The following is a 19,442-nucleotide window of genomic DNA, read 5'->3' as shown; positions in this document are numbered from 1 at the left end:
TCCTTGAACCATCCCACTGGGCCGCCCGCACTCTGCCTCACTCTTCCCCCCTTTTCGAGCCGCACTGCTCGCCTCGCTGCCCCCACCGCTGGAAGCCGAACGGAGTGCCTCACGAAGCCATGGACGGCCCGTACGCACGAAGCGTACCAGCCGCCTCGCATCGCACTCGTGATCACCGGGGCCGCGCCGCACTTAGAGAGCCCGGCCGTACGCCTCGTACTGGCTGCCTCGTGCCGCGCCTGCCCGCATTGAATCAGCAGCTACGATCCGAAGGTACGGCTCGAATGCCGTGAACGCCGGAGGCAACCCGCATCGACCGCCCCGCTCCTCGAGGCCCCCCTGCTCTTCGCCTCACACCGAGATGCGTACCAGAGCCGGGTCCCGCCTCGCAGAGGAGCCGCCAGCATCTTTGTGTTCTCTGCACGTCCTGGACACCGCATTCGAACCAGACTTCTCATCGCAGAAAAGGTACTGTCACTCAATGCGTACCACAGGGTGTACGCTACGGACCACGGAGTCAGCATCGCTGGTTTAATACCTTTTTGACATTGTTTTTCAACGGTAAGAGTTGGACAAGAGTGCGCAACGTGCACAGGAACCAAGAATTATGCATTTTTAACAGAATCCTCATTTTATCGCTAAATAGTATTGTGGCCTCATTTTACAAACGTTATTTGAGTCTTGTGCTAAGCCTTATATAAAGATACTTATTTTTTTATACAAAACTAGACTGGTGTCCATTTGTGGTGTGTCATTGAATTACTGTATGTGGTCATAAATGCTTAACCCATAACGCTCTGAAGTTTAGCCTTGTCTGCTCGCGCCACGCAACCTTGAGGGTGAGCAGGGGTTATTTTAAAGAGTAAGTCCCTTGCCCTGACTAGAGGAGAGGGTCCCTCCTGCTTGTCACAAGTACTCACTGTGCCAACCAGAGACCCCCAAATCTAACATGCAGAATGTCAGGTGTGCACGTCACCGTGGGGTAAACGTACATAAAGAGATTTAAGGTCTGCGTATCACCATGGAGGACATGCCGACAGGAGACCTTTACCACCAAGAGGATGTGGGGTGCTAGATAGACTGCCAAATGTCAAAAGAAACGTGGAAAAACTTGATGCGGCAGAGTAAGTGAGTGCCTCAACCGGAGGGAACATAGGTACAAGAACAATATGGCTGGAACATTCTGGTGAGAAGAGAAAAAGTGGAGGCTTGGAAGTATAGGCAAACTACAGAAAAGTCAGAGGCAGCCGTGAAAAAGACAAATCCCTTGAAACACCAAGCGAGGAAAGCTTACAACAAAGGTTGCTGGTACCAACGCTTGTTCAACTCACCACAGCTTTCAAGAGGTGACTTCTGGAGACGACAGTCTGAGGCAAAGCGAACATGCAGGCGACCACCACAACCCTAGAGAAAGGAACGGTGCTGAAAAGGCTGGTGCGCCGGCAGCCGTCATGCTGTGACGCAACTGTGCTGAAAACTGGTGCGTCACTGGTGTGGAGAACACCACAGGGCTCTTGACAGAAATACGGTTCTGAGAGGCTAGTGCACCGGCAGCCGTCCTGCTGTGATGCAGCTGAGCTGGAAAAGCTGATGCGTCGCTGGAATGGAGAACCCCACAGGGCTCTTCACAGTAGTACGGTTCTGAGGGGCTGGTGCGCTGGACAGTAGTGAGGTGAGGACTCCTCCTACCAGACACTTCGACGGATGTTGATTCGCACGCTAGGATGTCCTGGAAAACAGCAGAAGTAGTACACTCCTGAGGAAACACTCTCCGGTCGGCCAACCACATCGGACATCGGGATTGGAGGAACAGCAAAAACAGGGTCCTCAACAAAGGCTATCCACGTGGAATGGTGACAGCGCCTCAGAGAAAATAGACACGCGTGAGGTACCCGCTAACGCCAACACAGCAGGGCTAGGAGCGATCCGCAGAGCAGCTTCCTTCAGGCAACACCACAGCCTTGAGGCAACAGCAGGCGCAGGCAACCCGGATGCCCAGTAAGGTGTCACAGATAGGAGAAAATCGAAGAATCCACTGGGATGAGAAAAAATCTCAAAGGAAGACGCTGAGACTTCTTCACAGCTTTAGAGAACCGTCTCTGAATTCAAACGAATAGAACTGAGGAATTAGCAAGTCTCTGGTATACCTTCAGTGAGAACTCCGCTCCATCAGAAAGGGAGAAAATTCTTCATAGCTAAAGATAACGCTTCTCTGGAATCAATACATCAGAACTGAAGAATCTTGAACCAGCAGGAAGGAGAGAGTAAAGAAAGGGGAGATGACAGGAATGGCCCCCTTCGCCAATTCGTCGGCAGTGTTGAAAATTAAAGGTGAGACTGAAGCAAGGTAAGTTCAAGCACCTTTATTCTGTCATCCACTCTCCGTAACTGACCACATGTCCAACATTCCAAAGAGATCTCTAGGGGAACGTTCCAAAAGGTAGGAGGAGGTGGGGAGAGGCGGAAGATACCAAAAGGGGTAGGGAGGAAAGAAACAACAGCGAGGAAAGAGACAGGGGAAAAAGGAGAGAGATTACAACAATTACATCCTGCCTCCATTGTGACACCACAAACACCTTCGTTACAAGTTTGTACATTCGATTTTGTGCGAAAACTGGAGTTTCTGATCTAAGGGATGTTGCAAAAAAAGTAACAGTACTTCACTCACTGGGCTTCTCATGGACACCTTTGGTCAGGTAAAACTTTGTGAAACTTGTCCATGGAAAACAGCTCTCTACTTGGGAAAAGCCTGACAAAATCAGGGCAGAAAGGTGGACATCAGCTATAATTCTCCAGTGTTTAGAGGAAAATGCCTCGCAGTGCAATATTCCGCATCATAGAATGTTCAAAGCCCACAGTATCGTTGATTGAAGTTATGGAATTTCTGATGAGGTGACAGCACAGATCATCATGGGATCAGCGTCAAGGTGCAAGAGCACGGCTGCCACATGTTTATGCACATTATAGCATTAGCCAGTCAATGAACCATCACACATTCACAAGGTTCTCCCAGTCAACTGCTCCACCCAAGAAGAGGATGGACAGTTCCGGACCGTTCAACTGATCACATGGAGTGGAAGTGAAAGCCTACCTGTGTCCCAGATTGCAGTGAGCAGAGTCCAGGAAGTGGTAAGGAGACAGTGCTGTCTCTTCCCAAAACAAAAGTTGTTTAAAAAACGATTTTCCCTTTCTGGGATTACTGTCTTTGCATGTGGTTGTTACAGTTTAAAATTGCCGTTTTGACCTGCCTGTGATTGCATATTTTATCACCTGTTTTGTGTTTTAAACTTGTGTTTTTTCCTGCCCATGATTACTTGCATTTAACCTGTTGAATTGTGGGATTTGCAGTCCAACCTCTGTAGTTTGTCACTCTCATTCCTTGGTGACAAATCTGTTTTCCCTCCAAATTTCTCCTTTGCTCTGTGCTAAGGCCTGTGTGTTAAAACAGTGCACCCCAGCCACCATTTTGTTTTCACAAGCCAGTGAGGCCAGCCCCCCTATGGCTAGGGTTAGGATTTCTATTGGAAGTAGGGACTAGGGCTTCCTTTGTTATTTTGTTATTGGTTGTTGGGAGTAGGGTGGGACTAGGGCTAGGGTTAAACCTTTAATTGGTAGTAGCCATTTAGGGCTTCTGGTGTGATTGGTTGTTGGACTAGCTGTGGGACTAAGAGTAGGGTTAGGCTTTCTATTGGAAGTAGGGACTAGGGCTACCTGTACCATTGGCTGCTTGGACTTGGGTTGGGACTACTGGTAGGGCTAAGGCCTTTAATGGACGTAGAGATCAGGGGTTTTGAACTGATTGGGTGCTTGGACTAGGGCTAAGATTGGCTGTAAGGTCCTGGTCTCCAATTGCTTCTAGATTTTTAGACCTAGTGTTCTGATTGGATAATGTTAGGTCTAGGGTTCTCATTGGCTAAAGGGGTCACCTGATTACTAGGGCTATAAAAAAGGCCAGGCTTAGGGCGTCTCAGCCTGGGCGTCGAGGCTAAGGGCAGAGAGGACAAGGGTAGTTGCCTGTTTGAGCGTGTTAAGGGAGGAGAGGACAAGGGTAGTTGCCTGTTTGAGCCTGTTAAGGGCAGAGAGGACAAGGGTAGTTGCCTGTTTGAGCCTGTTCGAGACTGGTCGGTACTAGGGCCAGAAATGCTGCCCTTTATCTCATTTAGCTAGGTTCTCAATCTTTAGGAGCAAGTGTGGCATGTTGCTTATATTGTTTGCATGTGTTTAAGGCGGAAGGTGTATGAGTCAGGGGAGGTGGTGCAGCATGTGGGTCATGTCGTAATGTTCTAAATTGTCCAATGGATGAGAGGCGGTTAGAAGAGAGGTGCTGTGTTGCTGTATCTGTGTTAGGTGTGGTGGAACAGGGAACGCTTGGCATTGGAGTTTGTTCCTTTGTGTGGTTTGAAAGGTAGGTATATGTATGTATTTTGTGATGGTAAGTATTATGAGCTGTTGTGCTCTGAAGATCTTGTTGTGCTGGTGTGTGTGATATGTTTTTTTTTTAGGAGTAGTGAAAAGGGGTGCTGATGTATATGTTTCATGCACTGGATTTGGTTGTGTAGTATTGTTTGTGAGGGGAGGTTGTGACGTAGAGGGGGTGGTGATGTGTTTATGAGAAGAGTGTATGTTGTGTGTAGGGGGGAATGAAGTAGAGGTGAGAGTGTTTATCTTAGACTGGTTTGTTGCAAGAGTTACAAAGTGTGGTGGTGTGCAGTGTGTGTGTTGTGTGTTAGTGTTTTTATGGTAGAAGGGAGAGGAGGGTGTTTGTTGTACAACTGATGGAAGGATCATTATGTGTTTGTTAGTGATAAAAGGTGGTCAGTTAGGTGTAATTACAGCAGGGAGAGTGTGTCTGAATGGGATGTAGTTATGTATGGTGTTGATTGGCGTTGTGTTAGTGATGAGTGTATTGGTTAGTGGTATAGGATAGAGTTGTGTACTGTTTGTGGGTAATGATGGATATGTGTGGTAGTTGGGATAGTAGGGTGTGTAGATGTGGTTTGGTTGGGTTTGTGGTGCATGCTGGTACATTAATCTGTGCATAGTGTTGTGCGGGGTGTACATTTGGTGTGAGTGTGTTGCTCTGTTTGTGGACATGGATGGTGTGGGCTGGGTATTGCTAAATGAGAAACCTTTCTAAACTCTTCCCTCTGACTCCTCCCCTCCAAAACTCAATTTTAATCATCCAAAAGCCTCTTCCTACTGCTAAAAATCCTTCACTCTTTTATCCCTCTACTATCCTTTTCAATCAAAATTAACAGACTAACATGTTCACTTCTCAAATTCCATATTCAACTATACTAATATACTGCCCAAATAACTGAATAACATTTCTACTACTCAAATTACTTCATTTTTATACTACACTAATTTTCAACACTAATCCTTTATGGGTTCCGGAGTGGCGTGCTACTCGCCAGAAAGGAGCTTCAAAGCCCATCAGGGTTAACAAGTGCTATATGAATGCGAATCTCTCTTCCCCTTTTATCCCTCCGCTATCCTTCTCACTCCAAGTAACAGACTAATAAATTACTTCATATTTCACCATATTAATTCACCACTAATCCTTTATAGGCTTCCTGAATAGTGTGGGTCAACAAGCGATAAATAAATACAAACCTCTGTTATGTTATGTTATGTTATATGGGATTTGTAACGCGCACTATTACTCATGAGTATCCTGGCGTGATATGGACTGCAGACGTGCGGATAGAAAAAGATTCAGAAAGCCTGTTTGAAAAGATAAGTTTTGAGAAGTTTCTTAAAACAGCGGAAGTCCAGGATGTGGCGCAGCGAGACAGGAACGCTGTTCCAAAGAATGGCTACCTTAACTGAAAGTGCCTGACCCCCCATCCTAGAGCGACGAAAGTGGGGGGTGGCCATCAGACGGTGGGAAGCAGATCGTAAGGATCGATGAGGGATGTAAAAGGCGACCCGTTTCCTAAGGTAGGAGGGTCCTGAATCGTGCAGAGCTCTATGAGCTAAAGTAAGGGCCTTGAACTCCACCCGCTGTACCACGGGCAGCCAGTGAAGGTCACACAAGTGTGACCTAATACTTGATCTCTTAGAGATGTTAAATAAGAGTCTGGCCACCGCGTTCTGGATCAATTGCAGTTTGTTCACCAGGTATCCCGGGATGCCTAAAAAAAGCGCATTGGCGTAATCCACGCGGGACAGGATGAGTGCCCGAGTCACCATTTCCTTCACCGGCTGAGGGAGCATAGGGAAGAATCTGCTCAGTGACTTAAAGGTACCAAAGCAGACACCCGTTAGTCTCTTGATGTGTTCCGAGAACCTGAGATCCTCCCCAAACCAGATCCCCAGGTTCTTAGCCGGACCACCCTCAGAGAGTGGGCGAGGGAAATCAGGGGGCCACAAGGCTTCTGTGAAGAGAGGTGGAAATTGACCAAAGAGCAGTATTTCAGATTTCCCCTCATTGCACTTAGGTTTGGCCTGTGCGAGCCATGTAAACATGGCAGCCAGGCACCTCTGTGCCGTCCCAGTGCACAGGTCGGGGCCATTCCAAGTGAATAGAAGCTGGGTGTCATCAGCATAAGCCATGATTTTGGCACCCAGCTCTTCAGCCAGGGAGGTCAGTGGAGTCAGATAGATATTGAAAAGCAGCGGGCTCAGAGTCGAGCCCTGAGGGACTCCAGTCAAGGCCTCCCTGGGCAAGGATGAAAAGGGATGCATCCAGACCTGCTGAGTACGGGCATCCAAAAAAGATTTCAGCCAGGCCCACACTGCACCGGAGAGACCAATGGCAAAAAGGCGGGAGAGAAGAAGCTGGTGAGGCACCGTGTCAAAGGCGGCAGAGAGGTCCATTAAAATCAGAGCCGCTCTGCCGCCCCCATCCAGGCATTCTCTGATTGCCTCCGCCATCTCCACCAGCGCGGTCTCAGTGCTGTAAGATGTTCTGAAGCCTGACAGAGCCTCAGAGGTTTCCACAAAGGCATCTAGCTGGCGAAAAACCACCTTTTCGCAAACTTTGACCAGTGCTGGTAATAAGGATATAGGGCGATAGTTGGCTGGTACAGAAGAGTCCGCTGTCGGTTTTTTAAGAAGCGGGAGAAGCTTAGCTTGCTTCCATTGTCTCGGTACGGTCGCCGACTAAAGTGACCAGTTGACAATGGACGTGACTTCAGTGCACACAATATCTGCCACCCCCACGAGGACTCTGGCCGGGCACGGATCCAAGGGAGAGCCTGACTTGAGAGATTTAAGAATAGTAATGATGTCAGACTTCTCCGCCGGGGCAAACTGCGAGAGTAGTGAGTTGGGAGGGGTATGGAGAGGGGGTACTAGGGGAGGGCTCTGTGGTGTCACTGATAAGGCCAGGCTTTCTTGGATTAATTGAATTGAATTTTATTGATAAAAAATGCTGAAAGCTCCTCACACCATCCAAGGGAGGCAGGGATGGCCTTATGCTCCGCGCAGGGCGACATGAAACTTTTGACAATAGAGAAAATCTCTTTACTGTTGTTATTGGCTTTCATTATTCTATCTCCATAGTACTCGCTTTTGGCTTTTCTGACAGCTGTGTAGTAGATTCTCTGTGCCGAGCGCAGATCGGATTTAGCTGCTAGGCAGTAAGCAACCCTCCATAGGTGTTCCAACTTCTTACAGCCCAATTTCAACTCCTTTAACGAAAGGGAATACCAGGGCTGAGAGAGGGACGGACGGTGGACCTTGCTAGGCAAAGGTTTGCATGAAGATTCGACTACCCGGCTAACCCAAGTGTTAAACCGGTCAACCGAGCCCTCCAAGTCGGAAGCAGGATCAACCTGCGAGTGGTTCAGGGCCTCTATTAACCCGGGAATATTAATCTTGCGGGTGACAGGCCCCAGTGGCAAAGATAGCTGCCGGGAAGATTTCTCCAAGTCTCAGGAGAATATAATCAGGGCATGATCAGACCAGGTAACAGGCAGTGGTTCTTCGACATGCAGTTCGAAGTTAGAACACACCAGATCAATCAAATGGCCCCTTGAGTGGGTGGGCGTGGAGACCCGACTGAGTCAGCTGAGTCAAGGCCAGAAGGTCCAGCAGAGCCGTGGAGTCAGGAGCCTCCGGGGAATCTAAGTGGATGTTGAAATCACCCAGAAGGAGGAATTTGGGAAAGCGCAGAGCACGTACGGCAATGGTCTTCCCCAGGGTCTTTAGGAAAGCACCAAGCTGGCCGGGGACGGTGGGGGGGGGGATAAATCAACGTGCCTCCTAGCGTGAAGTGGGGCGATAGGGTAAAGGAACAATCAAGAGCCTCACCCTCCAGCACATCGACAGAGGTTTCGCATGCAAAGGTCCTCTATCCTTCTACTATCATTCCAAATCCAAATAACTGACGAACCTATCCACCACTTAAAATGTACTTGCATGTTTCACTATACTAATTCAACACTAATACTCCCGGAGTAGCGTCCTACTCGCCGAAAGAGCGATTTGACGCCTCGTCAGGGGTAGTAAGCGATATATAAATGCAATTACAATACAATACAATACAATACATTACAAAGCCACCTCATTAATATTAATGAGCTCTTTTCAGCTCCAGTATATAAGTATATACAGAGAAAAGACCCGTTGGTTCATATTTAATTACACATGTGTTCCCTTGATTATAATAATCACATTTTAATGTAATTCATGAATCGCTTTTGTTACATAGAGGCTTTGAATGCAGCTCATAAGAAATATAATATTCATTTATATCATATAGGAGAACGTTTGCAGCAGAACAGTATGGAGGGTATTAGGAGAGAGCATATGCTCAGGGGGATGACTGTGGACACATTTGACAGTAATACAAGAAAACCAAGGTAGAAAAGGGGTAATGAGCCCCCCTGATGGATTGGCAAGGGGAGATTTAGGACCAAAAGCAACATTTAAAAAAAGAAAATGATGGAAAAGAAGTACTTTTATGAATGGAAAGAAAAAGTGAGGATTAGCCATCAAGAACGGGAGGTGTTGGAGAAAGTACACCGAGTTCATAGAATATGGAGCTTCTAAGTTGTTCTAATATGTAGAAGGAGCACATTCAAGATTTTTGAACAGATATTTTAGAGCAATGGTTCTTAACCTTTTGGCTTCTGTGATTCACTGTGGGTCCGAAGCTGTAACACAATAGGCAGTGATCTGTAACTGTTCTCAGCGTGTCCCAAACTTTATCATGTATCAATGGGCAGCGTGTCGTAACAGGCTGCAGTGGGCCCAAGTTGTAGTATGTATAAATGGGCAGTGAGCTGTAACAGGTCTTCGTGGGTTCCAAGAGGTAACATAACATAACATGAGTATTTGTAAAGCGCATGTTCACCCAGAGGTATCTTGGCGCTGAATAACAGATGTTTATTGTTACCCAACTCAATGGTACTCATTTTATCGACCTCAGATGGATGAAAGGCTGACTGTACCCTCCAAGATTTGAACCTGTGACCATGAGGTCGAACACAGGACCCTGAAGTGGACGCATTAGTCCACTGAGCCACTAGACCCAGCTTTCTGGTAACATGAATGAATGAGAAGCAGGCTGTAATAGGTCACAGGGGGTCCCAAGCTGTAACATCTATCAGTGGGCAGCGAGCTGTAACAGGTCACAGGGGGTCCCAAGCTGTAACATGTATCAATGGGCAGCGAGCTGCAGCAGGCCGAAGTGGGTCCCAACATTTAATATGTATCTGAGGGCAACGAGCTGTAACAAGCCGGAGTGGGTCCCAAGATGTAACATGTATCTATCAATGGGCAGTGAGCTGTGACAGGCCTCAGTGGGTCCGAAGCTTTAATATGAATCAAATGGGCAGCGATCTGTAACAGGTTACAGTAGGTCCAAAGCTGTAATTGCCGTAATTAGGCCCCAAGCCGTGACACGCTCAAAGGCCTCATTGGCCCCAAGCAGCTCTGGGCATCAATCAGCCCCAAGTAGTAACAGACATTAATGTGATTCCAGCTGTAATCAGCATCAATGGGTCTCAAGGTGTAACAGGTAACAATTGCCTTCATTCTATAATATGCATCAATGGTCCACAAGCTCTAACAGGCATTAATGGACCCCAAGCTCTAACAGGCATTAATGGACCCCAAGCTAGACTAGGCATCAGTGGACCTCAAGATGAGCGTCACAGTAGACCATGTGCCTGGGTACGAGTCGCTTGGTAAAATTACTGATTCCAGCTGGTTATGGCACCCCTGCAACATGCAATGACGAGCTTGTTTCCAGAATAGAGAAAGATGATGTAGACACGAAATTACCAGGCACTTTACTGCAAATGGATATCTATAGTTCCAGGGACATTTATTCTCCCAATTATCACCTTAATTGACCACGTGGGTAAATTGATCCGTGGGGAGGCTTTGGGGATGTGGGTGGGGGTGTGGCGCCATGGTTTACTGCCCAGTCCTCTTTTTACGTTTAAGGTACTTGTAGTGCCGAGAAGCTCCTCCCAGAGATTGTCACCTCTATGGAAAGGTGCGGGGCTTTCAAATTTTTTTTGATCTTATGAAAGCGGAACCTGTCTTTCCGTGTCTTTCTGCTTCTCCCCTTTTGAGCACAGGATCTTTCCTAGCTACTTTTGACCAGTTTCTTTTTCCTATTTCCTGAACTCAGAGACACATGAAATGTGTTGCCAGGGTAATAATGGACCTTGACAGCCAGAGCAGGCACTACACATGCCCCACCAGCAGCCGCGTGTATCCTGCAGGCCTCCAGGCCTTCATTCCAGGGGCAACATTCACTGATAGTACCAGGAAAGAGGGAACGTTTCTCACACCAAAATCACCCACAATGCACCATTAAACTGTATATCATCATGGATGTCATTTAAGGGTCGAAGCTGCGACCCCTGGCTCGCCCTTTGCTACCCCTGGCACTGCCTTTGCGACCCCTGGCCTCAGAGGTGGCAAATTCAGTGCCAGGAACACAGGGGCAGCTTGGGCTCCACTCTTTATTTTCTGTCAATTCTTTATCACACTAATGTGTAAGTGTGTGTGTGTGTGTGAATGAAAGTGGGTGTCAAAGGGCGTGTAATGTCACTTCCGCTACCCCTGGCATTTTGGTGAATTGACGTCCATGTATATCTGTTGTTGCTTGGTATCAGTTTGTGTTACGCTTGTAAGGTATTTTATGTGTCTAGCTTAGGTTGTGCGTGTGTGGTGAATGACGTGTAGAGGGAAAGCCCTCCAGTTGTAGAAAAATACAAAAAACGTCTCAGCAGCAAAGTTTTAGTAAACACCAATAGTATTTCAAGCATAACCCTATAGATATGCTTGATTCCAGTATCAACTAAATATAGTGCCTAGCTTATGTTAAAGCGCCTGCAACAGATGGTTTCTCATCAAACACTGGGTCGCTTCCTCACTTGCCTTTACATCAGCCTCACCAGCAGCGATATCAATGTATCGCCTATTTCTGTTAAAAGTTTTAACCATCTGGGAAGTCTTTAGAAATACGCTGTAAACCTTATTGTGGACAGGTAATGTGTACTACCCACTCCCTCATGCAACAACCATGAGTTCTGGGTTTGTGGTAGGTCTGAGAGATGCGAGGGTTGTCTGAAATGTGTTTTTCTTTCAAATAAATGTTTATATAGCACAACTATTGAACTGACGAGACACGCTGAAGGACTTCTAGGCACTCAAATATCGAAGTAGCGGCTGCTCCCATTGCGAAGTGGTGAAGCGCGGGAGGGAGAATACAAACCAAAAACATCACGGAAGACAGAACTAAAAATATATAAAATGGCACTTACCTGGTCCGACGGCTGCCCACTTGCTCCCGATCCTCTTCTTTCTGATGTCAGACACTGCTGCACACTGTACAGGATCCCAGATGCCAATCCCAGGGCTTTTTTCACGCTGGGAATACTATTTCCTGGTTCGGCCCCCAGACAGGAACTGGGAGCCTGTGTTGGTTCTCCAACCGGCTGTACAGCACAGCTAAGAGTTGGAGAAAGGCTACCTGCGCATGCCGGTCTGGCCGCCACTTCCCCCATCCTCCCCGGGGCTGCAGCGTCACTATGGATGGCCTGATGCCCTATCGTATCATCTTTGTGCATTTTGTAAAAACTAAAATCGAGAACAAATAAAACAACTTGGGAATTACACCCAAAAAAAAAAATCAAGTAGGAAATAATAGAATGGCAGAGTAAGATGAGAAACAAAACAGCAGCGAATAAAATGAAGAAAAGAAAAGACATGAAAAATCGATGTCGGAAAGAAATGACATAAGGAGCAGGGAAAATAACATGATGAAAGTAAATATGCATGATAAAGAAATAAAAAAATGAAATAAAGACAGTGTAAAGAATGGCGAAGAAACACAAGAGAAAGATAAAGTATGGACGAAGGAATGAGAAAAGATATTCTGGACAAGAGAAAGTCTGAGAATCAACTTTAGAAAGAAGAAAAGCAATGAGGTACATGGGAAGTCAATGAGATAAAAGAACAAAATTAAGACTAAAACAAAAAGAAACACAAAGTCCACAGAAGAATTAAACAAGGAAGGAATGAAAGAATGTTTGTGGAGAATGAGGTGAGATGTAGATGTTAAAACTGAGAAAAGAAAAAAGCAGGAAGAAAGCAGCTAGGAATAAGATATGTAAGAGAAAAAAGAAATCAAAGACAGTGCCAGCCCCTATCATCCAAGACAGGTCAAATTAGCACAAGTTCATAGGTAAACTTGTGAGCAGTAGCACCACGCCAAGGTTTTGACCTTTGCTACTGAACATTCACACCATTCACTCCTTCATTCATACTACCTTGCTTCACATTAGACCCTCAGACATTCCGCACCCAGCTCCAGATAGGGGCGGTGACAGAGTTCCTGGAGCTCAAGGCGAAATTCAATTCGCCTGAGGGAAAACCCCAGACATTGCTATTAAAAGCTGTTTAGTACAACGACAAGGAACCTCATGAGGCATTACCACACCTTATGGAAGCTCCGCCCCCACCTCAAAGTGCATCTCACTGGCGGTCTGCGAGGTGCTGCCTGGTTTCTCCCACTGAACGATCAAACAACACATGGCAGAGGCCTGGAGAAGCAGAACTGCCGCGGCTATCCTGTGAGTCTGATGTTAGCTCAGTGGCCCCAAGTCCCCCATTCACACCTCTTTCCCACCATTCATAGCCTAGCCAGACACTGCACTTACCCTGCAGCCATCCCAGACCACGCCTCTATACACAGCTGAGAGGTGAATGATGCCATAAAGTCCGCCAGGACCAAGGGTGTGATGTAGTAGATCACAAGGGATTGTTGGGAAATGCTGAGAACATTCCAGGCAGCATGAAAGCAGCTAAGAACAAGCTACAGAAAAGGAAGAAAAAGAAATCAAAGACAGTGCCAGCCCCTTTCATCCAAAACAGGTCAAATTAGCACAAGTTCATGGGTAAACTTGTGAGCAGTAGCACCACGCCAAGGTTTTGACCTTTGCTACTGGGCATTCACACCATTCACACCTTCATTCGCACTACCTTGCTTCCCATCAGACCCACAGACATTCCGCACCCAGCTCCAGATAGGGGTGGTGTCAGAGTTCCTGGAGCTCAAGGCAAAATTAAATTCGCCTGCTAAGAGAAACCCAGAAATTGCTATTAAAAGCTGTTTACTGCAACGACAAGGAACCTCATAAGGCCTTACCACACCTTATGGAAGGCTCCGCCCCCACCTTAAAGCGCATCTCTCTGGCGGTCTGCGAGGTGCTGCCTGTTTTCTCCCACTGAACAACCAAACAACACATGACAGAGGCCTCGAGAAGCAGAACTGCCGCGGCCATCGGATCACTAACACAATATCAACGGAAAAAATATCGACCTACACAAAAATCGACGTTGGAATATCGGAAGCAAGAATATAGACAGCCTATCTACAACATGGTAAGTACAAAAATATCAAAACAAAAATATCGAGGTTAAAAATATCGTAATTAAAAATATCGTTTTTTTTAAATGTAAAATAAAGTAAATAATACTTATAAAACAAATAAACATAGGTAAAAATATTTAATAATGTTTAAAATTAATAAATAATACATATACAATAATACAACATTAATTAAACATATACATAAAAAATATAATATAAACGTATAAATTATTAAAAAGTATTATAAATTACACGTACATCTACACACATCAAATAATAACATAATAAGAAAGTAAATAATTATATTTAATACATTTATTAAATTAAAAAAATTAAATATAATTTCAATATTTTTAAAATTAATAATATACTACGTTATCAAAAAAAATAATAAAAATATTAAATAGCTAAATAAATAAAACTACTATTCAAAGTCCCCAAAAAACTACAGCAATGATAACATTAGATAGCGTAACACTTAAAATTACTATTCCAACTTCAGAAAATGCAACAGTGGGGAAAGCGTTGGATAGCGTAGGGATAAAAATTACTATTCCAACTCCAGAGGGGCAAGTAGGGAAAGAGTTGGATAGCATAGAGGTAAAAATTACTATTCCAACTCCAGAGGGTGCTACAGTAGGGAAAGCGTTGGATAGCGTAGAATTTAAATATAACATATTTATAAAAAGAAATTGTATTTAAAATAATAAATAATTAAATGTTTTAATAACTCTACATCATTTACGAATACCCATTAATAATTATTAAAAATATAACTACAATTGAATAATTAATTAACAATAAATTAACAATAAATACCAATAAATATTAAAATAATAAATATTAGTCATCAAATAATGAATATTGAACTATAAAATATTTTTCATTACAAAAAAAGTAATTTAAAATTAATTTACAATTAAAAAATATTAAACAATAAAATTATTTTTCATATCAAATAATACATTTTATGAAACATTGATTACCAATTAATTAAAAATAATTTCAATTAATAAAAATAATTACCAATTAAAAACATTCATTAGCAATTAACAAAATTAATTACCAAGTAAATAGTTAATTACCAATTAAAACAATTGTTTGCCAATTAAAAGCATTAATTATAAATAAAAAATGAATTACCAATCAAAAAAACTTCATTACCAATTAAAGCAATAATTTACCAATTAAAAACATTAATTACCAATTCAAAACATTAATTACCAATTAAAAAAATTAATTATCAAATACAATATTTAATTGCCAATTAATAATTAAAAATAAAATATTTACCCATTCCAATAAATAAAAATAAATCATTAATTATCATTAAATTACTTCCCACCCAATTCCCCTATAAACCCACAACCCGCTACAGAAATAAACACAAACATTAATTAAAATTAATTTATAATTCCTCAAAATTAATAATTAATTTAGTATATTTAAATTACTTCCCACCCTATTCCCCTATAAACCCACAACCTGCTCCGGTACTAAAACATAAAATTTACTTAAAAATAACATTATTAATATATAAAAATAATACACATATAATTTAAAACAAGTAAAATACTTAACAACAAAAAATATTACACATACATAATAAAATACATACCAACAATACAAATATGATATTAGTAACTTCAATATTACTTACATCGATATAACCTTGACCTTGATATTATTCCCTTAGATATTTCTAACACCATATTTTTGTAGGTCGATATTTCAAAATCGATATTTTCACTGTGCACCGCGGCCATCCTGTGAGTCTGATGTGAGTCACACCTCTTTCACACCATTCATAGCCCAGTCCACAGACTGCACTCATGCAGGCATCCCCGACTACACCTCTATATATCGCTAAGAGGTGAATGATGTCATAAAGCCTGCAGGGCCAGGGGTGTGATGTAGTAGATGATGACTCAAGCCTGCACGGCCGGGGTGTGATGTAGTAGATGATGTCACAAAACTGCCAGGGTCAAGGGTGTGATGTAGTTGATGACATCACAAGCAACTGATTGGAAACGCTGATAACACTCAAGGCTGCCTGGAGAGACCAGTGATACATTATGTTGGTAGATATAGGTCCATCTGACACAAAACATCACAGAACCAGAAGATTGAGGGAAGGATGTCAGTTACAATAATCGTATTATTAAGGTTTCCTGTGTTCTCTTTATTGCATACAGACTGCTATAAAGACAGAATGGGTCAGAGGATTTGTTTCAGAATTTCTCCCTCTCTTGATTATTCTACAGATGTTGTGGCCTCGATGGTCAATAATTCACACTAGTCATCTCCTTTCAATCTTGCTGCCAAAATCAATGTCCTTCATACCCATGTTATCAGAATCTGTAAAGGCGCTGGTGGGACGGGCCCTATTGCACTGCTTAGGAATGCACAGGTTTTCCTTCTGTTTCTTCCTATCTGGTCTACCCACTTCACAGGTGTGATTCAGGTATTCAAATAGCAGGGTGGATCAAAGGTTTAGAAGATATCTCACATCTGTCTTCCGCACTGACTATCAGAACCTGGAGGCGGTCTTATGCCTGGGCTCTGAGTCTTCATCTGTGGTAAGACTGCCATGGACTCCTTCTTGTGTGACTATACACAGCTTCAAGGGCATTGCACACATCCATTCAATAGAAGGTAGTTCTGGATACCCTGGGGGGACATGATGCCCAAGGAATCTGTGGTCTTGGAAACTACTGTTTTCTACTCCCAAAATTAAGATATCACACATAGCTGCTGCTTCAACCTTAAAAAACATTTCTTTTGTGCGAGAGGCCTTCCAAATGTAGAATTTGCATTCCATACATAGTTCTGACGTTCCAAATTAGAAGTGTTGTTCCAATCTACATTCTAAAGGAATTCTTTCAATTCAAAATTAGAACTCTCATTCCCAACTTAGAATATCCTTTACAAATCAGAACTGTTAATCTTAGAACTCGAACATTACTTTTGTAACTAAAGATGAGACTGAAGCAAGGTACGTTCAAGCACCTTTACTCTGTCATCAACTTTCCGTAACTGACACTGTTGACGCGGGATTTCTGGTCTATTGTTACCTTACCAGATCCCAGCTCAGGTCGACTGAATCGTTGGTATCTGTCATTGAGTAAAAGGCAATCCACTTCTAGGTTAATCAAGAAAGAACGTATACCACTCTAAAGAACCACTTACCACTAGAAAAGGTTTAAAAGTTTATTGTAAAGCCAAAAGTATCTGGAGATACAAACATCTCAGAATAAGATTCAAAAGATATACAGGTATCAATATAAAAAGATATTCTCTGAATGCTCTTAATCGGCAAAAGGAAATTATCAAAAATATCTCAAAATACCATGAGAGTTGCAAGAATCGCTATGAGTTGCAACTTGAGAGTCATTTACAGAAAGGAAAAGTTCAGGTTAGGCTGTCCCTACACTGGACTAAGTGACATCCCTACTTAACAAGATCTTTACCTAAAAAGGTGTCAGCAGTGGTGACTTCCAAAGAAGATCACACACTTCCCTTAGTCTTTGTCTCAAAGTCGAAGTCTTGCAGTTCCCTATCTGCCTACCCATCCGCTCTCTTAGGTTCCTCAGATCATCTGCCCTAACTCCACCCCGGGGTGCTGTCCCTAATACAAAATCACATTTCCAATAGGAACGCCCCTGGAGACGCCTCTCACGTGGTGTAGTTTCGAGCTGCAAATTCCATGCTGGTGCTCCTCGGGACTCTTCATTAAAGTTGACCTTGCTTCCCAGGCTTCTCTTCGACCAGGCGGTACCCCCTAAAATTCCTGAAGACTCCTACAGGCCTGTGCCTGGCGTCTCTGAACAAAAGTCTATTCATCATTGTCTGATAAAATCCCCCTCACACCTGCAAACAGACACTTTTTCTGTAGGCCCCAAATTCCTGCCTCCACCATATCTAGAAGTCGTAAAACATCTTGAACAGACCTTTCGTTCGTGCTCTGTGCGACCTCTCCTTAACGAGCACATGCAGATCAAAGAAGCGAATTTATCTATTCAGGCCTACTAGAATTACATGAAACGGGCCTCTGCAATATGCACATTTAATTTCTTTGTTTAAACAGTATTCTAACTAACACATATTACTAAAATGTAACACATCTATTTAAAACATATTTCAATTCTATGGTTAATAATACTTTGTAGTGAAATGACATTAGAATCCAAGTTACTTAAAAGTGTAGCAGCATCTTTCGTTTCTTGTGAAATGCCATGTGGCCTACACATTTTCATGGTTTGCAGAATTACATTTCTTTTACACCCAACCTCGTAACGTGAGATTCCAACATCCTACTAACATTTCTATAGACCTCTACATTAGTTTCACACTGATATATGCATCCCTTATTCTAATTAAACACTCATGTATATATTTTCTCTCCATAAATTGACACTCTTGTATATTTCACGCTAACCTAATACTACGTGCTTGTAAGTATGGTGCACTTCTACATTTTCCATATTTGTGCTCTCTCAATCCCCCCTTTGATGACTTACAGTAGTCATCATCATCACAACACCCTCTCTAAGGTATAGAGTATCAAACTGAAGTTGTTGCAATCTTCCCTCGTTTCATCTCCTCTAGAGCCCTCAGACTCTGGTACTGATTCTCCTGCATCGCAGCTAATCTCCTTCCCTGGTCTCGCATAGATCTCTGCAACCTGTTTGCTCTATACCATTTGTACAGTTTCACCAATCCCCACAAAGCGATTATACAAATCACTATTATGATGATAGGTTTCAATATGTACCAAATGATATTCTTTCCCAGGTTGGCAAACCAACCTCCAACTTTACCCATTCCTTGACCTACTTTTTCCCACACTGTTACCTTAGTCAAATCTTCTATCTCATTATGTATTTCAGTAATGTTTCGAATGTACTTTTCGAGAGGTTTTGAATTGTCTGGAATGTAAGTGCAACATTCCTGGACCTTCAAAGCCTTACAGACTCCGCCCTCTTTGGCTAACAGAACGTCTAGAGCAAGTCGGTTTTGAAGAACCATTGCCCTTATCGATTGCATCTCTCCCTCCACCAGCATTAAAGATCTAGCAGTACTGGCGGATAGTCTATCTACAACTGTTGCCAATCTTCTTATCTTAACATCATTTAGTGCTATCCCCAAAATAGGGAACATAGCACCAAATACATCTCCAACTACCTCCTCAGCGCTTACACCCCTCCTTCTCCTAGTTTGTTTTCCCCTTTTTTTGGTTTCTAAGTCCTCAGCATGGTAAATTTTGGGGAAGACTATAGCTAAATAACATGATCCATACCAATTATCTGGTAGTTTCACGTATGCATTTCTTCCACAAACAAAATATAAATTTGGGATCACCTGCATTTCCTTTAAGAAATCCTTGGAGTAATACTCCAATTGGAAAGCATGTTCACAACTGACGGTTCCCACAAAAATATTCTCATAATATGTTTGACTTCGGTGTATACATAGCTTTCCCCTTTTCTCTCGGTCTAAAGCTATTGGACCACTGCTACCCTTTCTTTGGTGTTCCCTTTCTTCCTGGGTCCAATCTGTTTTCCATTGTCCTGAAGCTTTTAGAATCTTTTGTCTTCTA

This window comes from Lissotriton helveticus, chromosome 2_2, assembly GCF_964261635.1.
Source record: "Lissotriton helveticus chromosome 2_2, aLisHel1.1, whole genome shotgun sequence".
Taxonomy (NCBI): Eukaryota; Metazoa; Chordata; class Amphibia; order Caudata; family Salamandridae; genus Lissotriton; species Lissotriton helveticus.
Note: the sequence above shows the minus strand (reverse complement) of the source record.